Genomic DNA, 10,690 nt, shown 5'->3' with positions numbered 1-10,690 from the left:
TAATTTCCTCATTCTGCGGCACTTCGCATTTTAGCAGCTGAATGCTTCACAAACATTACATTAATTTAATTGCACCGAAAACCTTAATTCTGGCATTTCCTAACTTCTGAATGCTTGACTAGTAACCCTAATAATGTTATTTTAACACAGGGGTGTGTGTGATTTCTTAGATTTTTAGAAAAGCAAACTGAACCCCCCCTAGAAATTCCACCATGTAGCATCATATTGACACCTGTGTGGGTCATCAGCAGTGTTGGAATCTTTAGGTCCACCACACAGATCTCTGCCAAGTGAGCTAATGGAATAACTGTCAGCAATAGTGGATTGTAATTGTCTATGTGACCCAGCATTAGAGGGGGAAGTGACACACACTTTGCCGGTGAGTTTCACAGATATTTGCTGATAGCCGAGGAATGTTGAAATTTGGGAATCTTGGGTTCCTTTCCAGGCTCTGGAGGGGAGCATGCTGTAGTGAGCACAGACATTTTTGCTCCATCCTTGACCCACTATGGTCTCTTCATCACTTCTGGCTCCTTCTCCTTGTCCCACTCTCCCCATCCCAGTCCTAGTCTCCCTCGCTGAGCTTGCTTTCCCAATGTCCTCCCTGATTTCCAGTCTCTCCTACTCCCCACACCCCATCTCAGTCTCCTTTCCCAGCTGTCTCAGTTCCTCCCTTCTGGTTCATCATCCAATCTGTCTTCTCTTCTTCCCACACTGGTTCCCAGTCCTAATTTCTCTCCCCAGGCTCCTCATCGAGTTTCAGTCTCTCCTTCCATCTCCTCCTCAGCTCCTCACTCTTGTCTCCCCACTCTCTGGCTCATTGTTCCAGTATCTTTTCCTAGCTGGTCCCAGTTCTTTCCCTGCACCCCAGCTCCTCATCAGATGTTTCTCCTTTCTGCCACCCCAATTCCTGCACTCACTGGCTCCTAGGCCCAGTCTCCTTGTACAGCCAGTCCTACTCTTCCACTCCCCCCAGCTCCTTAGCTGATCTGAGATGTCCCAGTGTCCCCCTTTTCCCTTATCAGCCCCCATTCTCCTTGTCCAGCCTCCTCTTCCTTGGTTCCTAGTCCCAGTCACCTCACCCAGCCAGTCTCCATATCACAAGACTCCTTGTCACAATCTATTCTTTTCCCTTCACCCTGGTCTGGCTTATGCACTCTCTGCATTCAAATCAGGTGGCTTCCTCGTCCACACAGCCTGATTGTCAGCATGGGGGTTACCGAGAGCACAGGAGAGGGAGGCTTTCTGCTCAATACCAGTGACTGGCTCCACCTCAGTCCAGAGCAGCTGGGAATAGCCATTACAGGGAAAGCCTGGCTTCACCCCTGTAGCTATGGGCTGGAGGGAGCATGCTCAATTGGTCTTATGGGGATGGAATACGCACAGTTTAATCATCAATAGGAGGCGTGAGGGGATGCAGCATGCACAGTCTGGTCAGCAGGAACAGCCGTGAGAGGCTCAACATGCTCAGCGAAGACAGAATGTTCAGAGATTTTGGCTGTTAAAACTGAAAGTCTCTGAGCATGCACAAACTCTGTGTTTTCCCCAGAGGCTTACAATTTGGCCAGATTTGGGGGGATTTTCCTGGGGACAGCAAAAGGCACATCTCTGATACAAAGGCCACAATGTCGAGTTTGTGTTGCAGAGCCTGGGGGGGGGGGGGTTGTTCAAAGAAAAGGCAACCAGAATTAAACATGTACTAAATCAGTGATTCTCAAAGCCAGTCTGCCGCTTGCTCAGGGAAAGCCCCTGGCAGGCTGGGCCAGTTTGTTTACCTGCCGCGTCCGCAGGTTCGGCTGATCGCAGCTCTCACTGGCTGTGGTTTGCCGCTCCAGGCCAATGGGGGCTGCAGCAAGGGCAGCCAGCACATCCCTTGGCCCGTGCTGCTTCCCGCAGCCCCCATTGGCCTGGAGCGGCGAACTGTGGCCAGTGGGAGCCGCGATCAGCTGAACCTGCAGACGCAGCAGGTAAACAAACTGGCCAGGCCCTCCAGAGGCTTTCCCTGAACAAGTGGCAGACCGGCTTTGAGAACCACTGTACTAAATAACATTTTTTTTCAGTAGCCTCATTGTCAGAAAAAGCTGAACTGTTTTGGCTGAAATTTTCCAAAACTGTTCAGTCTGAACCAGACACCCAGCAAGGAAAATTTCAGCCCACATAGTTAATTTGTCAAAGATATAAGAAACTGAAAACAGGATCTTATAATGCGAAGTGTCAAAAAACCTTAATACGAGGTGGTGCTACTACTCTGCCTACAATGATAGTTTAAATCTCAGTCCAACTTCCAGTAGGTAGGTATCCAAATCACAAAAACACACTATTCACAAGGAAGTGAAGTATTCTAGCTGTAGGGAAAGTGGAAATTTTTTTAACCACTTGATTGTAGAACTTTCTAGGTTGGTTGTTAACTATTAATGTGGTATAGATGAACTTGAACCCTGGCTCCCAATCCACTGAAACAGCGGTGCTGTTCCAAGCAATAACAAATCTGTCAGAGAAATCTAATCCACCCTTTAATAAGCTACCAAACAGTACAATGGTTTGCATGGGGGCAGGAATGTCTTGCTTACAGTCAGATCGGTATATATTATCAGTTTATGTCCTGAAACATAGCATTTAATTACTTTTATTATCATGAGGCAGGTGCAGCTTGCAGATAAATGCGAGGAAGTTGCATTTGTGCTGTTTGTGCTGTACTTACTCTTTGGAAGGAGGATCAAGTTCCATTGTCTGTGATTTTACACCTTTCATGCGGAATAAATCCACTTAAATGTCTCCAATCTAAAAAGCAAACAACCAAATAAAGGTTTTCTTCCCCAGGTGTGGAGTGCTTTGGGCACTGTCTTGCTTACTGCTCACCAGAATATCTTGCAAGATAAGATTTTGTGTGTTGCTTAGTGGTTATATTCACTAGTCAAATGAATGGCAGGATGTTGCTTGCAGGAGAATGGCTTTTGGATGTACTTTAGTTATGTTAAAATAATGTAATCTTAAAAAAAATTAAATACGTTAAACAACAGAACACATATAGAACTTGCGTCTTGAAAATGTTATTTGTGTAGAAGGGGGGAAATGATTTTTAAAATTTTGTTTAGAAATTTGGGATTTTTTTGTGGCATTCTTGCCTTAGTGCTTTTGCCCAGTTGTGGCATTCTTGCCCTTAGTGCTTTTAGGAAACACTTTTTTTTAGAGACCCATGAGGAGTACATGAGAGATAACATTGGAATAGCTGTCATCTAACCAAATTAGAGATGGACCTCAGCCCCTGAATTCAGATCCAGATTCAAACTCTCCCAAGATCAGGTACTTGAATATTATAGCAATAAGAGTGGTGTACATAGCTGGAGGGGGAGGTAGAAACATACGGGTAAATAGAAATTTCTGAAGGTTTTGATCTGGGGTTCATCTTGAGTTCCATTACAGACATAGGTCTGAGCTGTGACATTTGTCCCCTCATGTGAACTTTGCCACTGTTTGTTTGAATGAATTAGGAGCAGGGCCGGCTCGAGACCCCAGCGCGCCAAGCGAGCGCTTGGGGCGGCATTTTGCCGGCAGGGCGGCAGGCGGCTCCGGCGGACCTTCCGCAGTCATGACTGTGGAAGGTCCGCCGGAGCCGCCTGCCGCCCTCCCAGCGCACCCTCCACAGGCGCGTCTGCAAAAGGTCCCCCGGAGCCGCGGGACCGGCAGCGCTCCCCCTGCGGCATGCCGCCCTGCTTGGGGCGGCCAAATTCCTAGAATCAGAGGGGTAGCCGTGTTAGTCTGGTTCTGCAGAAGCAGCAAAGAATCCTGTGGCACCTTATAGACTAACAGACGTTTTGCAGCATGAGCTTTCGTGGGTGAATACCCACTTCTTCGGATGCAAATTCCTAGAGCCGCCCCTGATTAGGAGCCAGGATTCTGGACTAGACAAGGAGACAGGTTTGTAGAACTCTTTTTAAATGATGGGCACAAAGCTTCAGTTTGTGAAATGTTATCCAAAACCAAACAAAATCTGTATTACAATACACTGCTTATTGCACACTTCAGTATGGAGAAATATTCAGGGCCTTCAGAATCTGGCAGGAAGCATTACATCCATGCCAAAGTATCAGCAGAAGGTGCAAGAGTATATTTGAAGGTCATGATATCAGAGACAGGTTAAAGATAATATTTAACTTGCGTTCCAATGCAAGCAGTTTTTCTGTGGTGTATTTGCAAATCAGCAATGTAGAATAAACATGTGAAACAAACAAGGGAAAAAAACCAACACTTGGAAGAAATCATTTAAGAGCAATTAAAGATTTACTGGTCACAATAATGCTGTAAAACATTTTAAAAATGGAGACAGGAAATTATGACCCAGTGAGTTTAATTTTAGTCCCATGTAAAATCTAAAATGAATAACTAACAAATCTATGTGTAAACAGTTGTGGGAGGGAACTCAATGAGCAACAAGGAACTCAGGTTAATAAAATGATCAGGTCACACTTGCTATCTAAAAGGTTATAATTAAATGTGTATTAGACAAAGACAATCTGGTGGATGTAATGTACATCGATTTCAGTAAGTACTTGATACAATACTGGATTAAAAAATCTTTGAAGTCTGAAGGATGAGATATGCCTAGAAATACCATAATAGGGGAGAAAAGATGACTGATTACAAGGAGCAACCTCAAATGTTGGGGAGAGGCTGCTGTGACTGCAGTGGAGGCTCTTACTACCTGGCCGCGTTTGCCTATGACCCCAGCCCTGGGAAAGGAGAGAGTAAGGAAATGTATCTGTGCTTACCTGAAAATGTCCTTTCTTTGAGTAATGTGATTCACAGATCCATTACAGGGGAGTACTACAGCCTGCTTGCAAGGTGGGGGCAGAACCAGACCTGTTGTGGCAGCAAGGGAATGCCCTGTCTTCAGAGTGGAGCTGGCTGTGGAAAGAATTTCAATTCTATCAATTTTTGCATTTTCAGATTTTTTTTTATCCCAAATCAAGACAAACAGTCTCCACACACACACACCCCAGAAAAAAAACTGAACATTTTCACAGAACTGAAATTCTGCAATATTTTTTCTTGGAAACACCAAAATATTTCCATAGTGGGAACTCTTTGATGTTCCTGAAACAAACTGTTTTCCCTGAGAAGCTCGGCTTCACATCTAACCAGCTGCCACAGAACCAGGGAGCTTGGAAGCCCAGGCTCCTCAGCCGCCTGATGGTAGGCTGCTGAAAAGCAGGGGAGCCATGGAGCTGGGAATTATTTTCTAATAGAAAATCAACATTTTCAAGCAAAACTGAAATTTTTCTATTGAAAATCCTTATTTTGTGGGAAGTGAAATTTCCATCAGAAAATCATTCTAATGGAAAATTCCCCACAAGCTCTATTCCTGAAGTTTCCTCCAGCCGAGATAACTTCCACAGTCAGGATAATTCAAATCTATTTCCTAAATTATAGACTGCGTTAAATATATCTTAAGGAAAAAACATAATTTCTCCTACCGTATAGCATGGTAAATTCCACTTAATGACAACAAACCCCAATCCAAAATGGATGTCAATTTCTATCTCTATTCTGGATCCATCTGTCTCCAGGGTGAGCCAGATCTGTGGACCTTATTACCTAAAGATAGGAATTTGTCAGGTAAGCATGTATAAAGTTTCCTATTCTTCTTCATGTTACAGTCCACAGGACTGCTACAATGGGATTTTCATAGTGGTGTGCCTCCAGGGTGTGAAGCAGGATCATCCTGTAAATATGGACATCCATCCACAAATATGCAAATAATTTCAGGTTGACTGATCCTGCATTTTTCAGTGAAAAAACTATATGCTGAAAAAATTTCACCCAACTTCAATTGTATTACAATCAAGTTTCAGAATTGTGTTTAATAGTTATTATTGCAGTATAGACAGGGCATTAGACAAGTACAAAGATTTTCTTTCACTATGCACACCTCTCCTTCCTCCTCTAAAAAATGCTGTTAGGAAAGGGGCAAGGTCAAACCCTGTGGTGAGGAAAAAGAAAGGAAATGATGATCTCCAGCCAAAAAACAATTGCAAGGAAAATCCAGAATAAGGGAAAGGAAAAGGCTGGGAGAGGCTTTATCTAATAGATGTCCTATGTAATTTAAGAAAGGAATCATTTCCTCCCTTGACCTAAATCATCAATAAGCTAACTCAGAGTGCCTGAGTAGTTAATGGAGGAAAACAGTTTGTACTCTAAAATCCATTGTAATACATCTGAGTTAGTTACTTACACACCTTTTCCCAGGTGCACATTCTTCCTATGACTACAAATAAAGAACTCCTTTCACTGGAAAATTCCTGATCTTTTAGAATCTATTATACAAGATGGAGAAATCGAAATATAATGAGTTTCAGCCTTTGCTAAGGAGTGTATTGGGATACAAATGGAGTTTCCCCAAGTAACAGACAGAAATGGCTGACAGCTAGATTCTAATACAAGTGCAACTCCTTGGTAACACCACCTGTGGACTTCTAAATGTAAATACTCTATTTTTACTTCATGTGAAGTACTTGTCTCTGTATGTTGTTAGGCTTTTGAGCAACATAGGCAATAACCCACCCAAACTTATCCCAATGAACTCTAGGCATGGGCAAAATGAGTAAAAGTAGGAAACAACCCCAAATCTTTTTGAAATTTGAGAAAGTTTAAAGATCCTTGTCTTTCCACATATAAGAAGTGATCCCAACATGTCCTCCCACTGTCTGCTGCCTTAATTTGTCCTTAAAGGTGCTCTATTTCCTCCATTGCCTTTATATATTATTGAGAAAAATCAGCACTACGACATATACCATGTGAATCTGAAGTGTAAAGAACTATAGTCGTACCAGTTTCTCTATATAGTGGCTGTTTTTCTATCATTTTGTAAAACATGATTTGGAAATGTAATTTCTCTGTGGCACACTTCAGTGTAGAAACTTCTTATGCCTCTGGCACAGGTTCTCTCATCGGTGCTGGTGATCCACCTCCCGAAGAGGAGGTAGCTAGGTTAATGGAAGAACTCTTTCGCTGACCTAGTGCTGGTTACATGGGGACTTAGGTTGTCTTAACAGTGCTATTTAGGGGTGCGGATATTTCACAACCGACTGACATAGTTAAACCGACCAATTTCTAGTGTACAGCAGGCCACAAAACACTATAAAAAATGAACATGTGTAGCCAAATCTGACTTGTTCTGTGGGGCTACTCACATGAGTAAAGACCAGTCACATGTGTGAGAGTCTGGCAGCTAAGGCTTTTATCCAGGGATGGATAAAAAGTACCCCATCTGGAACAGTATCCAGATCCTTATTTATCCAGGGATCGGCAACCTTTGGCACGCGGCCCACCAGGATAAGCCCATTGGCGGGCCGGGCCGGTTTGTTTACCTGCCGCATCCGCAGGTTCGGCCGAGCGCGCACTCATGGGGTGGCGGAAAGTGTAGTGACCCAGCCCCAGCCGGCTCCGCTCTGCTCTCCTGGCTCCCAGCCTTGGGACTGGGGGACAGGGAGGAACTGCCCCCCAGCACTCACCGGCGGCACGGAGTGGGCTGGGGCCGGGCCTGACCCCTGCTGCAGTCCCCGGGACGTTGCTCGGGGGAAGGGGTGGAGTGGGGCGGGGCTGGGCTGGGGCGGAACAGGGCTGGGAAGAGGCGGGGCACGCAGGGGCAGGGATCGGGCTGGCCAGGGCCCGGCGGGGGGATCGGGCTGGCCAGGGCCCCTTCTGACTCTGGGCCTGGCGCCATTGTAAATCCGGTACTGCTGCTGGCCTTGTTAGTCATGTAAGATACACAGGAGGCCTTTAAAAGGGAGGAGACTGCAGTCAGCTGGAGTGGGAGGAGAAGTAGCAGGATTGCTAATCAGGTGACTGCTGGTGTGACCACAGGAGGACCTCCCAGTGAGAAGGTCTTCACCCTGAACCTATGTGGAGTGCAGTAAACTCCCCGGGAGAGACTTAAGAAGGCCTGCAATTGGTAAGGGCCTATGTAAGAAGGAAGGAACTAGGGGCTGTGCAGGAGCCTCCCAGTACAAGTGTCAAGGTTCCTCCCCCACTCTGAACTTTAGGGTACAGATGTGGGGACCTGCATGGACACTTCTAAGCTTAATTACTAGCTTAGATCTGGTAACACTGCCACCATCCAGAAATTTCAGTGTCTGGATCACTTTCTGTCCCCCAAAAACCTTCCCCTCCCTGGGCAGCCTTGAGAGGCTTTTTCACCAAGTTCCTGGTGAACACCAATCCAACCCCTTGGATCTTAACACAAGGAGAATTTAACCATCCCCCCTCCCTTCCCCCACCAATTCCTGGTGAGTCCAGATCCAATCCCTTGGATCTTAACACAAGGAGAATTTAACCATCCCCCCTCCCTTCCCCCACCAATTCCTGGTGAGTCCAGATCCAATCCCTTGGATCTTAACACAAGGAAAAAATCAATCAGGTTCTTAAAAAGAAAGCTTTTAATTAAAGAAAGAAAGGTAAAAATTCTCTCTGTAAAATCAGGATGGAAAATACTTTACAGGGTAATCAGATTCATATAGCCCAGAGGAACCCCCTCTAGCCTTAGGTTCAAAGTTACAGCAAACAGAGGTAAAATCCTCTCAGCAAAAAGGAACCTTTACAAGTTGAGAAAACAAAAATAAGACTAACACACCTTGCCTGGCTATTACTTACAAGTTTGAAACATGAGATACTGATTCAGAAAGATTTGGAGAGTCTGGATTGATGTCTGGTCCCTCTTAGTCCCAAGAGCGAACAACCCCCAAAACAAAGAGCACAAACAAAAGACTTCCCTCCACCAAGATTTGAAAGTATTTTGTCCCCTTATTGGTCCTCTGGTCAGGTGTCAGCCAGGTTTATTGAGCTTCTTAACCCTTTACAGGTAAAAGAGACATTAACCCTTAACTATCTGTTTATGACAACAAGTAACTGGGTGTGGTCAGGTTCTCCCACCATCTGGGAGACAACCTCAGAGGACTCCTATACAAAGAATCTCAGCTTTCATTTTTTAAAAGTACATTTCAGGCCCTCTTTCTTCCCAAGATAGCCATGGGCTCCCTGCATCCAGATCACTTTCCTCATCTTGGCTGTGTAAGGGGAAGGCAGGAAAGCAGCAGTTCCTGATGCTCACTTACCGGTACTTCACAGCATAGCTCAGATGGGGAAAGTGACCTGGATGCATGGAGTGCTTGGTGCTGCTCCTTGCTCCCCACCTCACAGACCCCTAGGGGGCACAGAAGAACATGGGGGGAGCAGTACCTGTGAGTCACCGCTCTTGACCCCCCACCCTATGTTCCTCTGCCAGGAGGAAGCAGAGAGAAATCTGGGTGCTCCCCCACATGTCTCTTCTGTGAGTTTGTGAAGCTCCTCTGCCTGCTGGCAGTGCACATCTCTGTGCTGCTGCATGGCACCCCCCGAACCATGGTGCCCTGGGTGGTCTCCCAGGTGGCCCCCCACAAAGCCCAGTCCTGCCTTTGGAGACTGGAAAACCAATAGCAATAGGTCTGTTGATATTTGAGAAGAGCCCCAGTCATTTCACAGTGCTGCCTGGACTACTGTAAATGACACTAGTACTAACAACCCCCTCTCCCCGCAGCTGCCTCTTGCCGTCCTTTCCCCCCTATGACTGGAGAGGTGTTAACAGGCCACTTCACCATGAATTGTCCCTTGAAATATGTATTAAATACTTATGCTAAGCAATCTGTTCCACCTTGTATTTAGCTGTGACACTCTAAAATATGTTTCCCAGACCTGAAGAAGAGCTCTGTGTAAGCTTGAGAGCTTGTCTGTCTCAGCAATAGAAATTGGTCTAATAAAAGATATTACCTCACTCACCTCATGGGACCAACATGGCTACAACAACATTAGTATTATTGAAAAGTCACTATCAGACAGCTGTCTGTGACTGAGCCAAGTCCTCTGCTGTGTAGCTAGCATGACCTATGTATAAAAGGAGATTTAGCTCAAAAGTTCAAGATGACTGAGCAGGAGACTAATCCCTGCTCTGAAACTGACCATTTCTGTGGCCTTTTGTTAAATCATATAGGACAAAATTTTCAAACCTGGATATCTAAACGTAGGCACCTAAATCTAAAGCTACTGATGAGTCAAAGCTTCCAATGACTTCAGTCTGAACTATGAGCGCTCAGCATCTCTAAAAATAAGGTCACTTTTGTTTAGATGCTTAAATATAGTCTGGTGCTTAACTTCATTTACTCAAGTTTGAAAATGTTGGCCTTAACCTCTCTGTGCCCCATTTCCCCCCTTTGTAAAATGGGATAATACCTGCCTACATTACAAATGTTAACAATTATCACAACTCCTCTGTAAAGTGCTGTGTGGGTTCTAAAACTCACCATTTTGAAATCAATGGGACTAAATGGATAGGATGAGCAAGATTTGGCCCGATCTGTCAAGATCCTCCATAAAAAGGTAGACAAATAATGAGAAAAAGATTAGGCCAAAGATATACTAGAGGAGATGCCTTTTTGGTATTAAAAATGCCCAATGTGGTACTGCTGGTGAGAATCTGGAACTCTTATTATAGAGCTGCCCAATGAGATGAGACTGACCATTAGCATTTTCACTGATGTCATCTATCCCTCCTCAGAGGAGAACTGGACAACACATTGGTTGAAAAGCTAATAGACTGAGCGCACTTGTATTATGTTGTAATAATGGGGCCCACACATTTACACTCATTATGAGCTCACTT

The 10,690-nt window shown here is 45.0% G+C and overlaps 1 long non-coding RNA gene across 1 annotated transcript; it reads right to left on the bottom strand.

Annotated features, from left to right (window-relative positions):
• Positions 1 to 2,723: 2,723 nt before the first annotated feature.
• On the bottom strand, positions 2,724 to 10,575 carry LOC123366445. Its single transcript, XR_006578072.1, has 3 exons — positions 10,332 to 10,575; positions 4,770 to 4,905; positions 2,724 to 2,781 (listed from the first exon to the last, which is right to left on the bottom strand). It is a non-coding gene; the product is annotated as an uncharacterized LOC123366445 (long non-coding RNA).
• Between the last annotated feature and the right edge of the window lie 115 nt (positions 10,576 to 10,690).

Source organism: Mauremys mutica, chromosome 1 (assembly GCF_020497125.1).
Source record: "Mauremys mutica isolate MM-2020 ecotype Southern chromosome 1, ASM2049712v1, whole genome shotgun sequence".
Taxonomy (NCBI): Eukaryota; Metazoa; Chordata; order Testudines; family Geoemydidae; genus Mauremys; species Mauremys mutica.
The sequence above is the reverse complement of the archived record's forward strand: the minus strand, read 5'-3'. Positions and strand labels throughout refer to the sequence as shown.